The sequence below is a fragment of the Stomoxys calcitrans genome, chromosome 3 (genome assembly GCF_963082655.1).
Source record: "Stomoxys calcitrans chromosome 3, idStoCalc2.1, whole genome shotgun sequence".
Taxonomy (NCBI): Eukaryota; Metazoa; Arthropoda; class Insecta; order Diptera; family Muscidae; genus Stomoxys; species Stomoxys calcitrans.
The window spans coordinates 29,649,898-29,676,324 of record NC_081554.1 but is presented as its reverse complement, the minus strand read 5'-3'; the positions used below and the strand labels follow the sequence as shown (position 1 = coordinate 29,676,324).

General features: G+C 35.6%; 1 protein-coding gene across 5 annotated transcripts in view; it reads left to right on the top strand.

The window, feature by feature from the left end:
- Positions 1-26,427, top strand: part of LOC106096326 (GTPase-activating protein skywalker) — a 235,194-nt gene that overhangs the window by 20,566 nt on the left and 188,201 nt on the right. The gene's annotated exons all lie outside the window — the stretch shown is intronic.

The following is a 26,427-nucleotide window of genomic DNA, read 5'->3' as shown; positions in this document are numbered from 1 at the left end:
TATATTCTTAATCGTCCTAAAAACCTAAGACGATCTAGCCATGTCCGTCCGTCTGTCTGTTGAAATCACGCTATAGTCTTTGAAAACAGAGATATTGAGCTGAAACTTCGCACAAATCTTTTTTTGTCCATAGGCAGGTTAAGTTCGATGATGGGCAATATCGGAATATACCTTGATTGGCCCCCATTTAGACCGATCTGCCGATTTAAGGTCTTAGGTTCATTAAATCCACATTTATTATCCGATTCCCCTGGGACAGTGAGTTGCATTTAGTCTCTCGACATCCTTGTTCAATACGGACCAGATCATTCCAGATTTGGATATAGCTGTCATATAGACCGATCTCTCGATTTAAGGTCTTGGTCCATAGTAGGTGCATTTGTTGTCCGATTTCGCTGAAAGTTGGGATAGTGAGTTGTTTGAGGGGCCTCGACATCCTTATTTAATATGACCAGGTCAGTCAAGATTTGGATATATCTGCCATATAGATCGATCTTTCGATTTAAGGTCTTGGTCCCATAGTAGGCCTCTCGACATCCTCGATCAATACGGCCCAGATTGGTCCAGATTTGGATATAGCTGTCATATAGATCGATCTCTCGATTCAAAGTCTTGGTCCCGCAGTAGGCCTCTCGACATCCTCGATCAATACGGCCCAGATCGGTCCAGATTTGGATATAGCTGTCATATAGCCTTGATAAATACGGCCCAGATTGGTCTGGTCCAGATTTGGATATAGCCGCCATATGGAACGATCTCAGGATTTAATGTCTTTGGCCCATAATAGACGCATTTATTGTCCGTTTTCGCTGAAATTTGGGAAAGCGAGTTGTGTTAGACCCTCAACATATCTGTTCAATGCGGTCGATATTGGGCCCCTAAAGGTGAATTAGTTAACCAATTTCGCTGAAATTTGGAACAATTATTTAAGTTAGTCCCCTCGACATTCGTACCGAATGTGGTCAAAATCGGTGCAGATTTAAATATAGCCGCCATATATACCGATCTACCTATTTAGGGGTTTAGGCCAATCCGATTTTGTTGAAATTAAGTGCAATGAGCTACGTTAGGCCACTTGACATTCGTACCGAGCATATTCCAGATAGGTCTTTATTTGGATATAACTGCCATATAGACCGATCTCTCAATTTAAGGTCTTGGGTCCATAATAGGCGCATTTATTCTGCGATTCCGCTGATATTTGGAGCAGTGAGTTGCTTTAGGCCCCTCGACATTTCAGTTCAATGCGCTTGATATAAGTTCCCAAAAGGAGAATTAGTTAAGCGATTTTGCTGAAATTTAGCACAATGGGTTGTGTTAGGTCCCTCGACATTTGTACCGAGTTTGGTCGGGCTATATTTTGATATAGCTGCTATATATACCCATCGCCCGATTTAAGTTCTTGGGATCATAAAATCATGTTTATTACTCAATTTCGCTAAAATTTGGGCTCTATTAGGCTCTTGACATTCGTGTTGCCCAGAACGGTCTATATTTAGATATTGCTGCAATATAGACTGATCAAATCGGGAGATCAAAGCCTTGGACCTAAAGGAGCATTTATTGTCTGATTTCACTGGAAATTGACACGGTGAGCCCTGTTAAGCTCTTCGACATTCTATCCATCTATATGGTTCAGATCTCCCGATTTAAGTTCTTAGGCCCATAAAGGACGCATTTTTTAACCGACGAATTTGGTACAAAGAGTTGTGTTACATAGCCTTCCTGAATACCATGGAGATCCGACTATATTTTGATATAGCTGCTATGGGTTCATAAATGATAAATTTTTCATCGTCCTATGACAAAATGATGTGAATATATACATATACGAGCTCTGCCTGGCCAAACTTAATGTCTGATTACATGTTTTATTTTAAATGGTGCCAGGAGGTTATTTTTTTTTAATTTTTTATTTTTAATATTTTTTTAAATCTAAATTTTTTTGTTCTTATTTTTTAAAATAATTGTTTTAAGTAAATAAAAAAAAAGTTACGATAGGCTAAAGTAGGGAGGTGCCGACTTTATAATATAATACCCTACACCCTACACTAAGTGGAAATTGGGAGTTTTTTTTTTATTCTGAACCGACTTTAATGGACATCGGTGGAGGTTTCCAGATGGGTTATAAAACAGTCCATATCAAATTTCGAGCTATAAAATTCGTCAGTAATATAGAGAGTCATAAGAAAATCCGTTCTGTTAAATTTTAAGAGAATTGGTTGACAAATAACCACATTATTGCAATATTGCTCAAAATCGGACGAACATATATATGAGAGCTATATCTCAATCTGAACCGATTTAGGCCAAACTTTTTATGACGCTGAACGCCTGGGTTCGAATCCTGGCGAGACCATCATACAATTTTCAGCGGTGGTTATCACCTCCTAATACTGGCCAAATTTGTGAGCTACTATGCCATGTAAAAACATCTCCTCAAAAAGAGGTGGCACGCCGTTCGGACTCGACTATAAAAAGGAGGACCCTAAAAAATTTAATTGGACTGCATTCATTGATATAAGAGAAGTTTGTCCCTGTTCCTTAAGTTTTGCTTAATTTGGCAGAAATTTGGTGCGTAATAACATTTGTCTATGGCGCTGAACGCCTTGGGTTCGAATACTGGTGGGAGCATCAAAAAAAAAATTCAGAGGTGGGTTTCCCCTTCTAATGCTGCCAACAATTGTGAGGTACTATGCCATGTATAAACTTCTCTCCAAAGAGGTGTCGCACTGCGGTACGCCGTTTGGACTCGGCTATCAGCCGAGCTTAAACAAGTAAAAGCATGCTAACTTTGGCCGGGCCGAGTCTTGGGAACCCACCATGGATTCTGCTAAACATTTATACAAAATAAATCAAGTTGTAGGGCATAATTTAATTCTAGGAACCGAACAATGATAATCGTTTCATAGGAGCTATATCAGGTTAAGGACTGATTTTGGCCGTACTTGACACAGTTTTTGGAAGTCATAACAAATTACCAAGTACAAAATGTCAGCCAAATCGGACAAAATTTGCGGCTTCCAGAGGCTCAAGAAGTCAAATCATGAGACGGGTTTATATGGGGGCTATATCAGGTTATAGACCGATTTGGACCGTAATTTCAGCCAAATCGAATGAAAATTGCGGCTTCCAGGAGTTCAAGAAGTCAAATCTAGAGATTGGTTTATATCGGAGCTATATCTTAATCTGAACCGATATGGCCCATTTGAAATCCCAAACGATCTTCATCGATTTTAAGTATCTGTGCAAAATTGCATGCGGCTAGCTTTATGCTACTTCCATCTATCAAGAGTATAAACCACATGCGACGTGCCTTTCGTTTAGTTTGACATCTCCTGCTGATGATTTTTCTTGGTCGAAAATGAAATCACGATACAGGAAACCAGGCAGTCAAACTTTTTGGTGACTTTTAAATGTTTTTTTGCAATACTATTCTTTGAAAAGAAAGCATTAAACAATAGTCTAAAGCCGGACAATATTCTGCAACGGAATCTCAATTTATTATTTTTATTAAATAATTTTAATAATTTTATTGAAAATAATATAATATATATATATTTTTTTTAATTTGTTAAAGTGCTGATTTATTTTTTTTAATCTTATTTTTATTTTTTTTTTCAGTTTTAACTTTTTTTTAATATGTTTTTAAAAATTTTTCAATTATTTTTGATTTAGTTTTCGTTGTATTTCTTTTAATATTTTGTATTTAGAAATTTGCATATGAACTAGGAATTGTTTTATTAAACTCTCCTAAAATGCTACGTTTCAATATTCAGAAAAATTTGCAAAGGTAGTACAGTAGGTAGTAATGGCAGTAATGGGTTAATATATGATAAGACGCACTGAAATTAACATAGCTTGGTTTCGTAAGATTATAGGATGTGACTCATACCATTGAAACCAGAGGAATAAGCAATGAAGCTATAAAGTTTTTCCCCGCTAAAACAACAGGTCATATTCACCCAAAGAGCAAAATAATAAAATAAAAAATTAGATTTTTAATCAAACACGTCGTTTGCAGAAATTTTAACATAAGAGGAGTTTAAATAAAGAACTCAACTGAATTTCACAACTGAACATCACAAAATCTTGCATCTAGCAATTAGACCACTATTCGAAAAAATAATTACTTAAGAATTATATCATTTAAAAGTTTAGAAGAATTGTCCGGGACGAATCTTATGTGAATACATCTCGCCGTGGGTCGCATACTACTGACTAGATTGAAATATATTTAACTAAAGAAGTATCGGAAGATAACTTTATATGGGAGAAACATGAAAGTATTGACCATTTGGAACAATAACACAACATAAAATTGCATTATCCAGATGCTCAAGTGAAATCCGGAGATCAGGTTACGAACCACGCTTGGCATCTCAAGAGCTTATATGTATATTGAATAAAGCTCCACTTCGATATTACGAGTTGGTAATGAAGGAAAATGTGAGATTTATCGTTTACCCAAATCTTTTGATAAAAGATTAACAAAACTGTAAAAACGTTGTCAATGATAAATCTTTATTACATATCACTTTAATTGGTGTTCACATATTTTTTATACCCTCCACCATAGGATGGGGCAATACTAATTTCGTCATTCTGTTTGTATCACCTCGAAATATTCGTCCGTCCGTCTGTCGAAAGTACGCTCACTTCCGAAATACTTTTTGTTAGTGTAAGTCGGTTGGGATTGTAAATGGGCCAAATCGGTCCATGTTTTAATATAGCTGAGGGACCAATTCTCGAAATTTTTCACGTAATGTTTAAGTATCACTTCTAACCACTATGTTAAGGATGGTTTAAATCGGCCATAACCTAATATAGCTGCCATATAAACCAATCTTGGGTATTGATTTCTTCAGCTTTTAGAAGGCGCAATTCTTATCCGATTTAGCTTTAATTTTGCACATGGTGTTTTGGTATCACTTCCAACAACTGAGCTACGTATGGTTTAAATCGGTTAATAGCCTGATATAGCTGCCACATAAACCTATCTGGGGTATTTACTTCTTCAGACACTAGAGGGCACGATTCTTATCATATTTGACTGACATTTTGCATGAAGTATTTTGTTATGACTTCCAACAAATATGCAAAGTATGGTCTAAGTCAGTCCATAATTTGGAATAGCTGCCTATAAACCGATTTTGGATCTTGGCTTTTTAAGCCACTAGAGGGCGCAACTCCCATTCGTTTTGGTTGAAATTTGCATGAAGTATTTTGTTTTGACTTCCAACAACTGTGCGAAGTAGTGTCCAAGTCGGTCCATAACCTGGTATAGCTGCCATATAAACCGATCTGGGATCTTTACTTCTTCAGACACTAGAGGGCGCAATTCTTATCCTATTTGACTGAAATTTTGCATGAGGTATTTTGTTATGACTTCCAACAACTATGCTAAGTATGACACAAATGGGTACATAACCAGATATAGCTGGCATATAAACCGATCTAAGATCTTGACTTCTTGGGCCTTTAGAGGGCGCAATTCTCATCCGATTGGCAGAAATTTTGTACAACGGCGTCTCCCATGACCTTCAACATACGTATCCAATATGGTCTGAATCGATCTGTAGCTTGATGCAGCTCCCATATAAACCGATCTCCCGATTTTGCTTGTTGAGCACCCATAAGGCGCAATTCTTATCCGAATGGACTGAAATATTACACAATGACTTCTACAATGTTCAGCATTCAGTTCATTTATGGTCCTAATCGTACCGTAACTTGATATAGCTCCAATAACATAACAGTTCGTATTCATTATTTTTTGTTTGCCTAAAAAGAGATACCGCGCAAAAAACTCAACAAATGCCGTCCATGGAGGGTATTTAAGATTCGGCCCGGCCAAACTTAGCACGCTCTTACTTGTTTTGCGTGTAGTATATGTGAACGAATTCCAATAAATGTAGGGCGACTATTTGCACAACGTGATTTCAGTGCCTTATAAAAAAAAATGTTTAAGAAGTCATTCAAGTAACATTAAATTTATAAATACCGGATGATGGTTTTAAATATTATATTTGATAAACAAAAAAGCCACAGCTTCGCGCTTAGGCTTAGGCAGATTGTGTTCCACGGGCAGCGATTGGAATTGAACTTGATTTTTGTATGAGCAGCAAATAATACACCCCAAAAATAATTGGAGTTCAAGCACTTAATGCAAAAATGCATACGAATTATTCGTCTTGAACTTACTTTTTAGTGGTGTTAAGTCCCAAGACATAGTCTACACATAAAGAAATATGTTCATGATATTAATGATTTTGTCATAATATTTATGAAAAAAATGTTTAAATACATCCCAATGAAACTTTTCATAACATTTATGGAACTCGTTACATAAATCTCAATTCACTGAAACATGTCATAATATTTATGAAAATCAAACATATAGCTTATGGAAATTTGTCATAACATTTATGAATAGCTTTCATAACATTCATGAGTATTTTTCATAACATTTAAGAAAAAATTTCATAAAATTTTTAATAATATTTATTATATTAAAGGAACCCTTTTCTGCCGTTTATAAATTGTTTTCATTATATTTATAAAAAGAAAAATAAAACCAACGGCTTGGATATTTAGTTAAATTTATTAAGATAAAATTTATACATAAATCTAGGTACTGTGTTGTTGTTGTAAGTGGAAGGTGGGAAGCGATTCTTGACCAGCTTCTGGGAAGGCCGGATCGTTCCGATACATAAAACCTACGCTGTACACGAACAAAAGTGTTCCACAGTTGAAAAAAAAAATATTGTTTCACGGTTACCTTTTTTATGTTAATTTTGATGGCCTATCAATGGCTTCTCTTTGCAAATTATGAACTAAGTTCTTATGCTTCAATTCCTCGTACAGGAATGCTCCTAAAAATGAAAAGGTGACTTGTTACATTATGGAATTCTAGTGAAATATCACGTATCCTCTAGTTTATTGCATGTTGGAAAACTTTTTTTTGCACAAAAAACACTGTATTATCGGCAGTACTTACGTTTTACTTCACTGCAAAGTTAAAAACACCCAATAACTTAAAGATTTTACGTAGAATGTATGACGCAAAGATCTAACTCTGCATGTTGTGCATTATTGTAATGTAAAACATACATGGTATGCATCTGTGTGGTTTTTCATTCTTTATTTTGCACACAACGCATGTGAGCAAAAATGGACAACAAACGAGAAATGGTGGCAAAATGCTGTACCTCTTCCAATTATACATTACGTAGTTTGCTTGAACTTGACTTGGAAAAATCCCCCAACAAATTTCATAAATGAGAAAATTTTCATTGTATACCTACGAAAACATCTTTCAATAATATAATATTTATATTTATGATAACAATTATTAATATTATGAAAAGTTTCTTTACATGTATGAAATAAAGTTTCATAAATATAAGAACTTTTTTTATAAACGATCATATTTATACATTTTCTTTCATTAAGAATTTTCACAATATTTATGATTTTTTCATTAATATAATATTGTAAATCTTTTCATAATATTTATGAATAAAAAGTTATGAAACCCGATCATTACATTTATGAAGGAAAATTCTTTCTGTGTAGTAAAGGCGTTGGAGATCATAAAATATTCGCATATGCTAATTTTCTATATTCGGGTAAGGATTCCGCTGTGTAGGCGTTCAAGTTGTAGAAGATGTCAAATCAAGATGTAGTCCGAACATTCTACCAACGATTTTATATATCAAGTCGGTGGTTTTGGTATGTCTGGCAACAGAATATCCGGGCATGATGACGTTGGCATAAAACCATGTTAGCAACATAAATAATGATGTAATGAAACACGTCTTCAAACTAGTAAAGTTTCTTCCACTATCATTTTTGAAGAAAAAGGGCCGATGATGCCACCAGCTTATAAACCTCTCCAGGCTGACGTTTATCAGGGATGCATAGGTAACTCTTGTATGACAGGAATTTTGGTAATACATTTTAACAATTTTTAGTCTTTGCTCGTTTGAGAGTTCTCCATGATGAAATGGCAGAGTATACTGAACACTTTTCACTTTCACAGATGACGTTTGAACGCAGTTGTCATCAATCAGTACTGCCACTCCTAAGAACTTAACTCATAAAAAATTACCCTTTATATCATATGGTTATAGCTCGATTTAAAATCAAGCCAAAATTTTCTATAGTACTATCTTTTAGAATCATGGTATCAAAGAAAGAAATATTCTATAAATATTCTATATATAATATATATATATTCGAAACTCACTATGAGTCATCAAAGAAATTAAATCTCAACATAATACAATTCGATTAAATACCATGTCAATAATCTTTTTTTATGAGTGTGTATATTTCACAGTATGCAACGCACAAATCCCCACTTTTTCATTTTCTTGTTAAAATCATGTGATTCTTATGATCGATCAGCACTTTTATTAGATGTTAGTTTCGTTTAATACAAAAAAAAATCTTGTTTTTTGGGCTCTAACAATATTGCTGCTTAGCTACGGCCTGACGTTCAATGATAGCATATAAAATATTTTGTCATCATGAATATTTATTAACAGGTTTGAGATTACAACCATTAAGTAAGTACATGGCTGCTGCTGCTGATCTGGCCAAAAATTGTATCAATGCTTAAATTCTTGTTATTAAACTTCAAAATGTTTTATCAATGAGTGTCCAACTAGTCACCAATTAATTGGGGTGTTAAAATCTTAAAAATTAATGAGATTAGATGGATTTTTTTAAATAGCTATAATGAGTGGGGTGATGGATTAAAACAAAGTATATTTTTTATAAAATCAGACAAATGATTCGGAATGCCAAGTGAAATGAAAATCATGTAGTATGTGTTATAAAAGAAATATATCATTGAAATACATCTTCTCACTTTATGATCAAAGTATACCCACAAGAATTTACTCCACTTTCTAGTCATTACATAAAATTCTTCCACTTCATAAAGAGTTTTGGCAAGTAAGGAAGTTCATATTCGCTTCCCCTCTCTTTCTGATCAAAAATTTCTGAAGCCAAAAACTCAAAAAAAATTTTTTCTATCAACCAACAAAAATACAACATACTCTTTCCCCTGCCATTGATTACATCTAAGTGCGATCTTGCCCAATAAGAAGCTGTCGTTTTCAACTATACTGACGACATCTCATCGATTTCAACGTAACAAAAACCCACATGATTCAATGCGGTTTCGCCAAATTCACGTTTCTTTTTAGTTAGCTTTGTTTATTCTGTGTTTTTTTTTGTGGAATTCTTTGGTGTCAATCACACTGTCGCTTATGTCCGGCGGCGATGATTCATATATGAACGAACGTACGTATTCTCCAGACTCGATCTATTTTTTTTCTGTTATCGATGAAATTGTGGATTAGACAAAACTTGGGAAAATCATTGCTACAAATTATCATCATATTGTGAGGCAATGGCAAAATGACATCAAACCTTGAAGGCCTCAAGTGAAAACGAAACGAGTGACATAATAACTGGTCAAATAACGAAATACCTTATCTTTCTCGGTACATCTAACCAATGAAATAAGTGATGAAAATTTATGGAGACGTGCGTAAATCGAGTAAAGGTTTTGAATGAAGCTTTAATGAAATGTTCTATAATAATGGAAATTTGATAGATAAAATGTTGAGGCAATAAAAATTTGAATATGCACAGAAAGAAATAAAAATCGGTTTGAATCACGAAATTAATTAATCCAATTAATTTTTTATTGAAACTGTTTCAAACGCGAAAATGATAATATCAATTACTGCTTTTGAAAAAGTAATTAAGAAATTTTTTCAATTAAAAAATTGCATACTCAAAAAAAAAAAAATTATTGAAATTTTCAATTAACTTTTTAATTGGACCAATTAAAAAAATTATTGAATTTTTTAAAATTTTCAATTAATTTTTTATTTGATCCAATTAAAAAAAAATATTGAAATTTTTGAAATGTTCAATTGTTACAATTGAAAATTGATTGAAATTTGTTAAAAATTGCAATTAATTTCTATATTTGATACACAGAAGGAACCCGAACTTGTTGCTCCGGCAAAGGTCTGTGGCCAACCCGTATACAAAAAAAAAATCCCCGCGGAGGTTCTCCAAAGAATTTTTGGGTATCGGGTAGAGGTGCCTTATGGATTTGTTGTTGTTGTAATAGCTGTGTGTTGTGCACTGTGGCGGCAGCCCTTGGCCGATGAAGCTCTCCATCGGGTTAATCCGTCACATAGAACCGGCTGTCATGTTATTGCTGTAGATCTGTCGAAATATGGGACGTATGGGCCATTGAAATTTCCTTCACTTTATATTGTAGGGGAAAAATAGCCTTTAATTGAATTTACTTGCTATATGGTGCTATACTTGAAAGATTCGATTAAAAAAATGATTGAATCAATTTAGTTTTTAAATGAATATTACAAAACTTCAATCACGACTGTAATTGAAAACAAATTAATTAATATTCCATTAAATAGTGATTGAATCAATTAATTTTTTAATTCAAAATTACGAAACATTCAAACACGTTTTCAGATTCAATTAAAAAATTAACTGCTAAAAATAGCAAAAATTTCAATCACAACTTTAATTAGAAAAAATATTTATATTCAATTAAAAAATGACTGAATCAATTGATTTTTAATGAAAAAGATGTTATTTCAATTAAATTATTAATTAAAGTTTTTTTTTACGATTTTTTTTCTGTGTACATATGAAAATTGGAAGGAAAATTTTTTGCATTTGAAGTATCCAGCAAAATTTTCTATCAAATAAATTTTTTAACAAATTTTCGAAAAATCTAATTTTGATAAAATTTTCCTTGGAAATGAAATTTCAACCAAGTAAATGCGTGCTAAGTTTGGCCGGACCGATTCTTATATACCCTCCACCATGGATGCCATTTGTCAGGATCTTTGCCCAGTATCTCTTTATAGGCAAGCAAAGGATAATGGATAAAAATTGTCATGCTATTGGAGCCATATAAGGTTACGGACCGATTCTGACCATACATAGTTTGGATATTGAAGACCGTAGTAGAAGTCACTGTGCAAAATTTTAGCCAAAGTGGATAGAAGCTCAGAAGCCAAATCGGATAAGAATTGCGTTCTCTGTAGGCTCAAGAAACATATCGGAAGATCATTTTATATGGGGCTATATCAGGTTATGAACCGATTTGACCCATACTTGGCATAGTTGTTGAAAATCAAAACAAGAGACCTTTTGCAAAATGTTAGCTTTACTCCTTCGAAAGTTAGAGTGTTTTCCACACACAGACAATAAGACGAACGGACATGGCTACATAGACTTAAATTGTCATGGCGATTAAGAATATATATATATATACTTTATGGGGATTTAGACCAGTTTTTCGAGGTGTCAGAAACGGTATGGTGAAGTTATTATACCCCCATCCTATGGTGGAGGCTATAACAAATTCCTTAACAAAATACAGTCCGAACCGTATAAGTGAAAAAAGTATCTACATTCGAAATCGCGTAAATGTGGAACGCTATAGTGAAAGTTGATTCTTCGTTTCGTTTAAGTGAAAATCGCTTAACAGAAAATACCGCTTAACTGAAAAATTTTTACCAAAATTCCATTTTTATATGAATCTGGAAACGCATAAGTGGAAAATATAGTTCTATGGAAACTATTTGGAATTTTAAAAATTTACGTCATCAATAAAATTGGCAAAAACATATTTTGATGTATGGTTGTAACTGTCTTTTAGTTTCAAAGATTTCTTCTGAGGATTGTTCTTTTTCAGCTCAAGTTATTTCATATATAATTAGTTATTGACGCAAAAATTCGCTTGCACTTTTGCTTATACCGCTTAACTGGAAACTAGTTTCACCTATCCGAACTACGCTAAAGTGAAAACTACGGATAACTAAAACCAAATCGATATATTCTTAGCGTTGCGTTTATCCGGTTTCGACTGTATTATGTTTCACTTATCCGTAATTTCAGTTAAACGCAGTTCGGATACGTGAAATTCATTTTCAGTTAAGCGAAGGCAAATGTTACGTCACCATACTAACTATGTATGATATAATTTGAGTTGAAAAAGAGCAATGCTCTGAAGCAATCTTTTGAGATAATTATTAGTGAAATAGCTATTTATGTTTTAGAAAATTTTTTAGAGACTGCAGTTCTGTTAAAATTTTAGCTCAATGAGATGGAGCCTCATTTTTTTTGTTGGCTGGATACCTTACAAATGTCACTGGATACATTACGAATGTCGCCAGCATTTGTAAGGGGATAACCACCTCTGAAGAATGTTTCTAATGTTTATTTATCTGATTTTAGTAAAATTTGAGGTTTAAAAATAATTTCATTTAAGCAGAATTTTCATTTAAGCGATATTGGACTTAAGTGAATTGTGCAAACTATTTCACTAAAGCAAAATGTACCGCATCTATGATGTTTCCTATTTGATGTTAGTTTCATATAAACATTAAATTTGGAATTTCAAAACTATTGCATTTAACAGGCATTTTCATTAAGCCGATATTGCACTTAAGCGAATTGGCGTGTAAATACTTTTTCACTCAAGCCATAACATAAAAATTATTTGTTCTCATTATCGAGTTTCACATTAACGGGAGTTTTTACTAAAGTATATTACAGTAGTGCGGTTACGACTGTATACGACTGCGGTATGTGGATTCGTTTGTTTCTCATAGACTTAAGAACGAGGCTTTGGTCAAGCGCTTGAAAACCTAAGTGAGTTCGAATGCTAAATTTTTTTAATATTTCCAAATTTTTATGGTTGATGAATTAATTTATGAATTGACGATTTTTGCGGTAAGTGGCCAAGGAGAACGCTCCAATATTTCAAACAAAATAATAATATAATAATAAAAAAATAATAATTCAAACAAAATATATTTTAAAGTATAGAACGAATCTGAATTAATTTTCCAGTCAAGTATCTGTGTCTCCGAGTCTTCTTACGTGTGACACCCCCGTAGGCAATAAAAAATCGATTTTGCTAACGCCGTGCGAGACTTCTTACGCGGTGCGGTACCCGTAAGCAACATAACATGGGTTCTTGTTGTGTCTACTAGTCTTTTTTCTTGATGACGTACCCATAAGCAACATAACATCGATTTTTCCCTCGTCTCGAAATTATCTTATCTTTACAACATAAAACCGAATCTTTCCGTGTTTTCGAGTTTTCTCATTTCACAGGCAACTTCTTACCCACTTTCTATTCGGGTTAAAATACCTTTGAACGTATAAAACTGTTGAAAACGTCCGGGTCGCCGCACATTACGAAAGTATTTTGTTTGTGATAGGAAGAAGACTTATTTGTCATTATTATAAACATTAGGGCGGGTTGATTTTTATGTGTGAAAAATATATTAAAAAATCGTACTGTTTCCCCAAAGAAACCATGAAACCAAAATATAAACCTTATCCGCACCTCTCGACTTCAAAATTTGTTCTTTTTTTCGATATCTGATATTTTATATTCTTTTGATCATTGTACAGGTCGCATTTGATGAACGCTGTTTTCAACAAAATCGATTCAGATTTAGATATAGCTCTCATATGTATCTTTCATCCAATATGGTCTTTTATGTCTGTAGTATCCGCTATTTTGGTCCGATCTATACAAAATTTTGCACAGAACTTTCTATTTAATGTTCCAACATGTGTGCATAATTTTATTAAAATAGGTTCAGGTTTAGACATAGCTCACATTCAAATCTTCCATCCAATATGGTCTTTTAAGTCTGTAGTATCCACAATTTTGGTCCGATCTCTACAAAATTTTGCATAAGACGTTCTATTTAATGTTCCAACATGTGTGCAAGCAAAATTTTATCAAAAGCGGTTCAGATTTAGGTTATCCCCTCCTAATGCTGACGACATTTGTAAGGTACTTTGCCATGTAAGAACTGTTCCTCAAAGAGGTGTCGCACTACAGCACACCGTTCGGACTCAGCTATAAAAAGGAGGCCCTTTGAGCTTAAAACTTGAATTGAATCGGCCAACACTCATTGATATATGAGAAGTTTGTCCCTGTTCCTAAAAGAATGTCCATGGACAATTTTACAATTTGAATAGGAGATTTATCAGAGTTAGGTGGACCGATTTATCCCAATATTTAAATTTGTTGTTAAGTGGGCACCCTCCTCAAAACGGACATATAGATCCACAAGAACAATATGTGGCTTAAATGATGTCGGCCTATGACGCTGAACTCCTGGTTTCGAATCATGACAGTAACATTAGAAAAACTTTTCATCGGTGGTTATCCCCTCTTAATGTTGATAATACTTTTAGGTACTTTGCCATATAAAAAACTTATTCAGATGTAGCTCTACGGCTCACCGTTTGGACTCCGCTATAAAAAGGAGGCGCTTATCGTAGAGCTTAAAACTTGAATTGAATTGGACATCACTCATTGATATATGAGAAGTTTGTCCCTGTTCCTTAATGGAATATTCACGGGCAAATTTGCGTACGAGATTTATTAGAGTTGGGTTGCCCGATTTATTGTTAAGGGGGCACTCCCCTCCCAAAACGGGCATATATACCAACCTGTACAATATGGGGCTTAATTGAAAGGTAATGAAGAGTAGATTACGAATCTAGCATAAAAATGTGGGACCAAGTGTCAGGAGGGTCGCCCACCTCCAAAACTCACGAAACGGGCGCAAAGGCCGATCGATATAATATGGAACCCAAATGAAAGGTATTTTGGAGTAGAGTACCAATCTGATGTACTAAATAAGAGGTCAAGTTTCAGTGAGCCCGAATTTTTCATCTGATTCAAACAAAATTTGCATAAGATGACCCTGGTGTTGGTATCCAAATTTCGGCTCGGCCTCGAACTTGGTGGGTTTTTATTCGTTATAAGTTATTATAATTTCATCTGTTAATTCTTATACAATATTTTTCTATTTTTCCATGGGCTTTACAGTGAGTTTTCCATACAGTCTGTGGCCTTAATTTTTTTTCACATTAAATACACTATGTGTATTTACCCCCACTTTTTCACTACAGGGTGTTAGGAACTGGGTCATTTGTTTTTTTTTTTTTCAAAAAATACATATGTTTCGAACATAGAGTAAGGCTCACAAATGTTCATCATATCATGCCAATTAACACATGTCGGGTTATTAATTTTAATAATAATAAAAAAAAATTGTCTGCTAAAAATAAACAAAAAAAAAACCTCAACCACAGTATTGATCATCGGGCGAACATAGCGTGTGGCTCTAAATAAATAAATGTGTAAAAAAATCAAGAGGATATAAAAACAGCAACAACTAAGATATTGCGCTAAATATTTACAGAATATTGTGGGGAATAATGCATAGTATAAACGGCATTAAATCGTAACTAAACAAATATTCATATTCAAGTACAGTGAACTTGCAATAAAAATTCAATTCACACATAGCTAACCATTTAAATTGATCAAACGATTGATCCATGCAACCACACAGCAACACCTCATCGTCTATTTCCACAAGCACATCTGTCTGGAAGACAGATTGAAGACCTAGCAATCAACGCTTACCATATAACACTTAGTGAAGAGTGTCATTAATCGCTTTAGCCATAGACGGAAATTGCTCATAAATTCTAATTAAATTAATAAAATCAAATAAATGCAATGCGCACAGAGCAGAGTTTTGTGTTCCGCCTCTACCTACGTGGCTAAATATCGGGCAGTTATGGCAGGCAGCTCCTCCAACTACTCCTCCTCATCGCCCCATACGAAAAATGCTGCGTACTATCTGGCCATGTGTGTTGTAGAGCTTTACGTAAACACAACAATAATCTCACTTGGATGGAATGGAGGATGTTGCGATAAGGAGGAGGGTACAATTGACGCCCACCATTTGATACCCATATCCAAGCAAGTATGGTCCCCACTTTGCAAACAAATTGCCTGGATGAAATCCCACATGGTTTGAATAAATTGCCCAGAATGTCATGAATGGATATCGTCATTTGTCTCGCTGCTCTAAGTGTCACTGCTGAGGAAAATCATGAATTTAAATTAAACCAGAGTTTCCATAGTGGAATCAAAACTAATTCGCTGGTGAGTTTCATTGACAACATCATGTCATCTGATTATGAAAAGGGGTGATGCTGGTGTCTTTGGTTGGGAAAATCCATTAGAGATAATAGGTAGGGACATTGTTTCTGTAAGTAGAAGCAGAATGTCGGAAAATAGACAAACGTGAAATAGGGTACCATTCTGGTATAACATAGAGTTAGCTGAATGACATGAAGTGGCAGCTTTGTAGACAGACTCACAAGGGATCCATGGTGATTTAATGTGTTTTTTAGCGATAGACTTACGATTTGTTGGGAATGGATGGCAACAACTTGTTTAGGGAGGAACATTGAAACAATAGCAGAAACATATTTAAAAATTAATAAGGCAGGGGGAGCCGTTGGGCTACCCTTAACGCCGAAAAAAGCTACGCTATCCAGTTGGTTGGTACGATATCCGATGATAGTAATCTCAGCATAATATGCTCAGAAAAGCTGAATGCAGAGATGTGGAAGCACAGAGTACTGGACTGGTCTTCAAATCCATCGCTTTGGCCTATATATCTACAATCATTAAGTGTGACCTGCAGTTGTCAGGCAATACTGCTATATAGTTGTTGTTGTTGTTGCATTGTGTTGTGTTCTATCTTTCGTTTGCTTGGATCTGTTGAATATCCAGTCTAAGCAATTCTGCGACTAAGGTGGGATGCGTCCAGAAGGATCTGGGACTGAGTTGAGTGGTTCTGGCTGGGCAAATAAACAGGTGACGTAAGTCGTGTCGCGCCACATCACAATCGGGACACACATTCTGCTCGTTGGCATCAATACTTGCTCTGTAGGAGTTGAGGCGGTTGCATCTGCCAGATCGTAATTGAGCCAGAATTACTCAGATTTGCCATGGAAGGTCAATATCTTCAGGTGCAATGGAAGGTGGTCGTACATCATTGACCATATTTACCACATTTGCTAACGTGTCTGTCTTAATTTTTTCGAGAACCTCCTGATATGCCGCTTCGCTATGGAAGCGCTGAATCTCTTGCTCTAGATCATGTTAATCCACCTTAAGGCTTCTGGGCGTGAGCTACCTATCCATAAAACGATGAGATATCAACCCAGAAGGTATGGCTTAGGCAGCATGTAGTTATGTCTTCGCACTGATAGGTTCTTTGTCTTTCGATGAAGATGGTCCTGATGCATGGCTATATGATGCTATGGTCTAGTGAAATGCACTTCTAAAATCCATCTACTACATGGATAGTTTTTCTGTGTGTCACAGTCGCACATCTAATGCATAATGTCTCCGCTAAGTAGAAGACTTGTAATGGTCAGCTTGGGATCTGCTGATCTACAAATCTATCTGTAGAGGGACACCTCAAGAAAATGTATTGTCTCCAGTTGTGGTCTCGAGAAAGTATCTCTACACAATTAGGGAGGTGTTTTCCTTTGTTGGGCAGGATATGGAACTTAAAATTCAATATTTGTGGTCTATATGGTGTTGTGTTCTGGTGGATGGCATTTTAAAAATCCATCTACTGCTCAACACTCAACCGAATTTAATAGTTGGTTTGTATGTGCACTACAGCCGCACTGAGGAAGACATCAATCTGACTTGTATAACAGTAGAATACAAAAGTAATTTTTCGTTCCTTCAGTTATTCTGATGAAACTTATTAAACCTTTCCTTGTTCAGTAGTTCAGTTTTTTCACTAACTTGATTTGTTCACTAATTCCCTATTCGTGGACTAGATCAGTTCGTTCATTAGTTCACTAATTCAGTTCGTGGAATAGTACCGTTCAATAGTTTCGTTCGTTCACTAGTTCCGTTTGTTCACTAGTTTAGTTCGTTTACTAGTTTCGTTCGTTGACTAGTTCAGTTCGTTCACTAGTACCGTTCGTTCACTAGTTCAGTTCGTTAACTTGTTCAGTTCATTAACTTGTTCAGTTCGTTTACTTATTCATATCGTTCACAAGTTCAGTTCGCTCATTATTTTTGTTAGTCAAATTTGTTCACTAGTTCAGTAAGTTCACTAGTTCCATTCGTTCACTAGTTCAGTTAGTTTACTTGTTCAGTGTGCTTTCTAGTTCAGTTCATTCACTAGTTCAGTTCGTTTACCAGTTCAAATGGTTCGCTAGTTCTATTCACTAACCAGTTCTGCTCGTTCACTAGTTATGTTCGTTCATTAGTTCAGTTCGTTCACTAGTTCAATTCGTTCCCTAGTTGAGTTCGTTCACTAGTTGAGTTCGTTCACAAGTTGAGTTAGTTCACTTGCTTAGGGCGTTCATTAGTTCAATTCGTTTATTAGTTCACCTCATTCACCAGTTCATTTCGTTCATTAGTTCACTAGTTCAAATCATAAACTAGTTTAATTCATTCATTAGTTCCATTCATCGATTTGTTTAGTTCGTTCATTACTTCAGTGCATTCATTAGTTCAGCTCGTTAACTATTTCAGTTCGTTCATTAGTTCAGTTTGTTCATTAGTTCAGTTCTGAAGTCGGAAGTTTGAACTTTAGCACTTTATGGTGCTTCTTGAAAGATCACTTTATGGAGTTTCTAATAATGAATAAAACGACATCTTAACGAAATTACATAGACAAGATTTCTTGCGGAAGACATTTATGTCTTAGTTTGTTTTTTATATCCTCTAACATAAGATGGGGGTATACTAACATCGTCATTCGTCGTTTGTAAAACATCGAAATATTGGTCTAAGGCCCCACTAAACATATATATTCTTGATTGCCATGACATTTCAAATCGATTTAGCTATGTACGCTAACGTTTTGTACGTTGTCGGTTGGAATTGTAATTGAGCCATATCGGTCCATGGTCCATATTTAGATACAGCTCCCATATAAACTGATCTACTGATTTTATTTTCTTGAGTCTTTAGAGATCGAAATTCTTATCCGATTTGGCTAAAATTTTGTACTATGACGTTTTCTATGACATTTAATAGATGTACTTAGTATGGTCCGAATCGGTCCATAACCTGATATAGATCCCATATAAACCGATCTCCCGATTTTACTTCTTGAGCCCCTATAGTGCACAATTCTTATTCAACTTGGTTGAAATTTTGCACAATGGCGTCTTCTATGGTCTTCAACATCCAAGCTGAGTATGGCCCCAATCGGTTCATAGCTTGATATAGCTGCAATAGCATAGCAATTTTTATCTATTATCCTTTGTTTGTCTATAAAGAGATGCCGGGCAAAGAACTTGACAAATTCGATCCATGATGGAGGGTACATAAGGTTCGGCGCGGCCGAACTTAGCACTCTTTACGTGTTTTGAATTTTACGAACTTTTGATGGGGACTAACTTTCAAACGAGTAAAACTAACCGCTTGAATTTTTTCACACACACTTTTATTAGTGTAGGTCGTTTGGGATTGTAAATGGGCTATATTGGTCCATGTTTTGATATAGCTCCTATTTAAGCCGATCTCCCGATTAAACTTTCCGATCCTCTAGAGAGGTCAATTCTTATCAGAGTTGGCTGAAATTGTGTCAAATATGAACTGAATCGGTCCACAACCTGATATAGCTCCCATTTAAACCGATTTCCTGATTTTACTTCTTGAGCCCCCAATTCTTATCGGATTTAGTTGAAATTTGGTACAGTGACATATAATATGGTCGCCAACATATAAACCATGTTTAGCCCAAATCCGTGCATAATCTGATATGGCTCCAATAGCAGAGCAGTTTTTATCCATCATCCTTTGTTTGCTTATGCGATCTATGGTGGAGGGTATATAAGATTCGGCCCGGCCGAACTTAGCTCGCTGCTACTTGTTTTTATTAAAAAGCTATATTTTTTCATAAAAATCGTTAATTTCTAGCTATAAAAAGTCATCTAAGGTCATTGCTAAATATATGGTCATTGGGCGCTTCGAATTGCAACTTAACGCAAGCTTAGTTATCACTTAACGCGAAAAGGAGGCTACTATACCATTTATCACAATAAACAGTTTTGATTTGTGCAGCAACTTTGTTGATTTTGTTTTTCCCATTAAAAAGAACATGAAAATAAATTGTTTATGTCCAGTGTCATAGCCCCATTGCTTTAGCTCTTGTCTGTTGCTGGCCATTGCCGTGTTGTGTGTTCGCTGTCCATCATTGGCGATTATTGAAAATGGCACATTTGCTTTTGATATGTTTTTCCCCAACGAGAATTAAATTACTTTATGCCCAATTTTCCACTTTAGTTCATTGGATATATTTTTGTTGTTGTTCTTGTCTGCTTGTTTTTGTGTTATGCTATAAATAAATAATTTGCCACCAACAAAGATTGCTACCAACCCAACTCCACGTCATTCATTACAACGAGCGCGCTTCACTGAACTGTAGGCATCATAAGAAAAATATACTAAATACAATATATTACGTAGAAAAATGTACGCGTTTAAGTCGATATTCGATACGTGATAAGCAACGTGTGGTGCGTATTTTGCTGTGACGGCTGCAGTTAGCGCAGGAATGTCTCTTGAACGTGATATGCGTTTTTATATGGTGAAGCTGCTGTTGACTGTTGTTGTATAACAGAGAATGATTTAATTTCTTTTGACACTTTTGATTCTGGAATTTTTATGCAGTGATGTAAAAGGTTAATCAAGTCCTACATCATAAACATTTAATTTGGATTGATTTTACGCAATGAGTTTTGACATTGTAAATTACCAATTGAAATGTGATGCTGGAATGTTTTCTTGGTTTCACTTTTCCTTTTATTCATTGAAACAACTTGAGACTATGAAGCAAATTAACTATGGAAAATTTATAGTTCTTCATTATTAGAGCTGTGAAATATATCGTTATTGCCTTGACGATCATGTTTGAAGTCAGCATACCAATCTTTAATAGTGGATTTTAAATACTAGCCAAACCGGGCCCGCTCCGCTGCGCCTTCTTTAACCCTCTAATATCTTTTTAGGGTGGGGACACTTCGCCCTGAATGCGGATATCGAATTCGTGCAATTGTAACCTATGACGCTGAGCGCGTTCAAATCCTGGCGAGAACATCGGACAAAGCGGTGTTTATCCCCTCTTAAAGTTGGCAACATTTGCGAGGTACAATGCCACACATGGTCAATTAAAAAAATGTTCCCCAAAGAGGTGTCGCACTGCGGGACGCCGTTCGGACTCGGCTATAAAAAAAGATACCTTATCATTGAGTTTAAACTTGTATCGGAAAGCATTCATTGATGAGTGAGAATTTGCCACTTCTTAGTTTCTTGTGGTAATGTTTCCATTAGGGGAGGGATGGCACCTCAGACATTTCGACTCAAATATGGATATCAAATTCGTGGTGCACTTCCAAATACCTTTAATTTGAGCACCATATTACCATGGCTGGTTTGAAGGGTGTTTTAGGGCTGGGGCGGACACCGGCACTTTGCACTGAAAATAGATATGAAATTCGTTCTTTATTTCCAACGGAAATTAAGTTCAGTTTAGGGGTGCGTACCCCAAAACACTTGGCTCCAAAATTGGATATCAAATTTGTTTTCTACTCTCAAATACCTTTCATTAGAGTCCCATATTGTTATAATGTGTCAAATAACCCATTTGACGTATCTTTAGGAGGAAAAGCGCTACCTAAAATTAAACGCAAATTTGTATGTCATATTCGTAATCTACTCCCTAATACCTTTCATTTGAGTTTCATATAGCCATGGTCGGCTAATATGCCCATTTAGGGGTATTTGGGGGTGAGGCGACCTCGTAACTACTTGGACCTAATGTTTTATACCATATTTGTAATCTACTGCCTAACACTTTTCATTTGAGTCCCATATTGACATGAACTTCGAATATATCTGTTTAGAGGAGTTTTTGGGGTTGGAGGGGGGCACTGGGTACTTGGAGCCAAATTTTAATACGATATTCGTTTTCTGGTCTCTAATACCTTTTATATGATACTGTTATTGTGCCCATCGGACCACTTTCGGATATGGGTGGCGTTTTTGGTGTAAGGGGGAGAGTCCACTTCCATCCGATATCAAAAAATTATAAAGCCTATGTTTCCTTCCACAATCTATATAAATTTTAAGAAAATCGGTTCAGCCAATTATCATATTGTCATAATGGGTCTAAAGGCGTTTTTGAGGGATGGCGTGATCCCCTATACTTCGATCTGGTTTTGTATGCCAGATTCGAAATCTACCCCCGAATACCGTTCATTTGAGCCCCATATTGAAATGAACGTCAAATATGTCTCTTTGGGCGAGTTTTGGAGTTGGGGCGGCCCGATGGGTAGTTAGACTCAAATTTTAATGCCATATTCGTATTCTACTCTCCAATACCTTTCATTTGATACCTATATTGTCCCGTTCGGTCCAATTTGGATTTTGGGCTGTGTTTTTGGCATAAGGGGGAGAGTCCGTCCCCCTTCTGATACCGAAAAATTATATGGCCTATGTTTCATTCCAGACCAACCTACACAATATGCGAAAAAATCGAGAAAATCGTTACTGCTGTTTTTCATTACATACGGAACAAACAAACCGAGTCCCATATATCCGTCTTTGGCTAATGTGCTCATTTTGGGCGTTTTTGTGGGTGTGGGGTGACCCCCTATACTTCGACATGATTTTGTATGTCAGATTCGTTATCTACTCCCGCATACTTTTCATTTGATACCCATATTGTCCTTATCGGTCCACTTTTATTTTTGTGTATACTTTGGGGTAAGGGGAAGGGTCGGCCCTTCCCCAGACCAACCTACACAATCTGTGAAAATTTCAAAGGAAATCGGTTCAGCCGTTTTTGAGGCTACACGGAACAAACAAATAAACCGACAAACAAACAAAAACAACACAAATTGAATTTTATATATAAGATATTTTCTCTTTTTTTTACAGGTTAGTATTACACTCGAGTATTGTGAATTTGCATCTATTGGGAGTTGGTAAGTCACTGTTTTAATTAATATGCAAAATTGTCACAGCAGTTGATGTATTCTATCTCGAAATCCTACCAAATACGATGTTCGTTATATACGAAAATGTCAAGAATAGACACTTTAAGGTTTAGGTAATGTACCCTTGAGCAATGTTGTCATGGAATCGATAACCCCGAATGTAGTTTCCGAAACGTAGCACTCATTAAATATATGGGAGTGACTGTTTCAAAGAAAGTGAGTTTCCTGATGTACTTGTATCGGGTGAAGAAGGGAATTCAGAAAAGTGACTGGGGTCTTAGTCGTGGTACTGTTCGTGCGATGTATGTGATTTGTTTGTAGCTTGCACAACTAATGAAGCAATAGTGTTGCAGGAAGCTTGCACAACTAATGAAACAACAGTGTGACAGGACGTAGTCTCGACCGTCTTGCGAAGATGAAAGATCCTCTCTTATCAGATGGTGACTATGGTGGTGTGCTTGCCTTTGTACTTCCTGCCTGCACGACCGCCCGGAAGAAGAATTCGCTCTCTTGTCAGAAGTTGACTATGCTGACGTACTTGCTTTTGAACTTTCTGCCTGCACTTGGGATTTTGTTTGGCACGCTTGATCTACTCGTGAGTTCTATGGCTGTTCTTTACAAAGTTAAAAGGGGAAACCCATTAGTGCGTTAGGCTCGGCTCACCGATTCTAAGCAGGCTAATTGAGATGTGAGGCGGTTTAATACGCTGCTGGTTTTGTTGCGTCTTGATGGAAGGTGCATAAATAGATGTTCGCTGTCGCTCAGACGTTGACGAACTTTGGCTTTAGTTTAAGTCTGGGTTTTTAAGCCTTTATATTGACGGGACATGGCTTCCTTAGCGTTTTTCCGTATCATAGGAACCTCTGCGTGACATTTGTCCGACTGTGGGAGATCTGAGGACTAGGAGATTGGAGGCATGCACTGATTCTATCCTGAACTATGGCGACATTATAAATCTGGGCTTAATGAGGATTAGCGTGGCAGTATGGGATTTAGTAGAGCCATTGAAAATGATTCGAATGTTGTAAGATTGGCCACCTTTTCACGGGAACTATCGAGTAAGAAAAGAACGGGACTTAGTGAAGGAATGTATCCACGTCTAAGCAAAAAAAAAAAAAAACAAAAATTGGCCCTTGAAGCATTTACACCATGGCCGATGAACTATTCTAACCAAATGACGAAGCATGTCCCATAGTGGTTGGTGTGTGTTGCGGTCTCTGGCTTTCCATTGGAAAAAATCTTCGAACATTGAGCTCGTCTCGCAAGAGAAATAAACAAAATTTGTAAAATTAGATTGTCTTCGCTCTAACAGGCAAAAAGACATGAAGGTTAAAATTTCCGGGAATCGAACCTGGGCACACGGAGTAAAAACGAGAGCCGTTGCCGTTGTTTGCCATTTGAAGCTATCATACGACTTCCAAAAGATGCACTGAATCATGTGTATGCCATGGGAGTAGTGTAATTGTGTAGACAAAAAATCTGTCATTACACAAACACATGCATTGGGAAAAGAACGCCTAATATACAGGGTTGTCGAGCTTGGTTAATTGGTAATTCAAAAGAAGTACTGATTCAATTAAAAAATTGATTGAATCAATTAATTTTTTGTTTGAAAATTGTCTAAATTGTAATCACAATCGTAATTGAAATAAAAATCCGTTTCCAATTAAAAACATTATTGATTCAATTAATTTTTATTTGAAAAAGTTTTTATTTTCAATTAAATTTTTAATTGAGAGTTTTCGCAATATTTTTCTGTTTATTTATCCTTTATGGGATATTGCGACCGAGTAATTTGGAGCTGTGCATCATATGGCCTAGCATCTGTCATGCATGAGGGTTGTCGTGCTTATTGTTGAATCCCTGTTGGATGTCAATTATCACTTGACACTTGCCTAAACATTAATTAAGAACTTAAATCACTGCCGAAATATTGTAACTGCTGAGCATACTTGAAGACTGGCGTAATGCCTTTGTTTACAAATTCAACCTCGAAAACTTTTCTTTTTCCAAATGCCTTAGACATTATAAGTCAGTAAATCTTTTAGTTTCCAAAAAAGCATTTAACAAATAAGTTTGATATCTTTAACAAAAAGTGTTGTTTTACAACGTTAGTTGTAAATTATAACAATAACATGAAGCATATCTATGATTGTCTACCTCCTCCTTAGTTTGGGGTGCCGGTTTTCAATAACATTGCTATACATTATTGGGTTGTTACTTTGTTAGTAATAATTGTATCTTTTTTTAATTATTTATAAACACCCCACCTTTTGTTGACAATTCTAGTTTTTTACTTATTGTTTTTTGTGTTCTCGTGCTCTCGCTTACTTTGGTGTTGGATATCAAATTTAATTTTTTACGCGGCTGGCTTAGTGAAAACAAAACGGTTAAAAGCACGTGATGCCGGTGAAAACAATGAACAGTGGCGAGTGAGCCCACCGACCCCAACAACTTTGGTTGGCTGAACATTTGGTTTGATTTTTCGTTCGTTCATTCAGGCAGTAGTGTGTCATTGGTGTCCGGTGATGTATGCAATGTTTAGTTGTAGCTGCACAGTGGGGCAATAATGGGAAAAAAGAAGGGGTGTGAAATTACGATTTTAAGATGTAGGCACTCTTCTTTCAAATATTTTATGATATTTGTACTCTTCACCATAAGACAACATCATGGCGATCAAGTATATATATCTTTAGAATTTTGGACCCCTTCAATCTATATTTTTTAAATATTGGCCCAAATTATTGAAGCGGTTTCTGGAACAGGAAAGTTACCGTGGTACTAAAAGCCAAATTTTCTTTGCAATTGGATTATTGCTTAATTTTTGGGTATTCTTTAACTTCTTATTACCAATAAGTAATTACTTAACTTATTATAGGTATTCCCACGAGTAACAAGAATTTGCTTACTGGTATGCCAGCATGTAATGACATGTGCTTACCTAGTTTTTGCTGGGTATATATTCAACTTAATGTTTATTGATCCACTAACTAAGCCTTATACCGGTACAAAATTTACAACGTTAATGCTACTCCTTTCAAATAATAATAAAGGTATAGGCAAATATTTTGGGGTGTTATAGACATACCTCTTAATATTGACCCAAGCCCTATAAATATACATCTACTTGATCGCCATATTATTTTTCGTTTATCTAAATCTCAATATATAAGTCTTAGACACCTTGAGTACAAACGCACTTCCTTTCCTTAAACTATTGGGTTGCCCAAAAAGTAATTGCGGATTTTTCATATAGTCGGCGTTGACAAATTTTTTCACAGCTTGTGACTCTGTAATTGCATTCTTTCTTCTGTCAGTTATTAGCTGTTACTTTTAGCTTGCTTTAGAAAAAAAGTGTAAAAAAGGTATATTTGATTAAAGTTCATTCATAAAGCTTTATTAAAAATGCATTTACTTTCTTTTCAAAAATCCGCAATTACTTTTTGGGCAACCCAATATTTTGGAATACATGTAACTTCA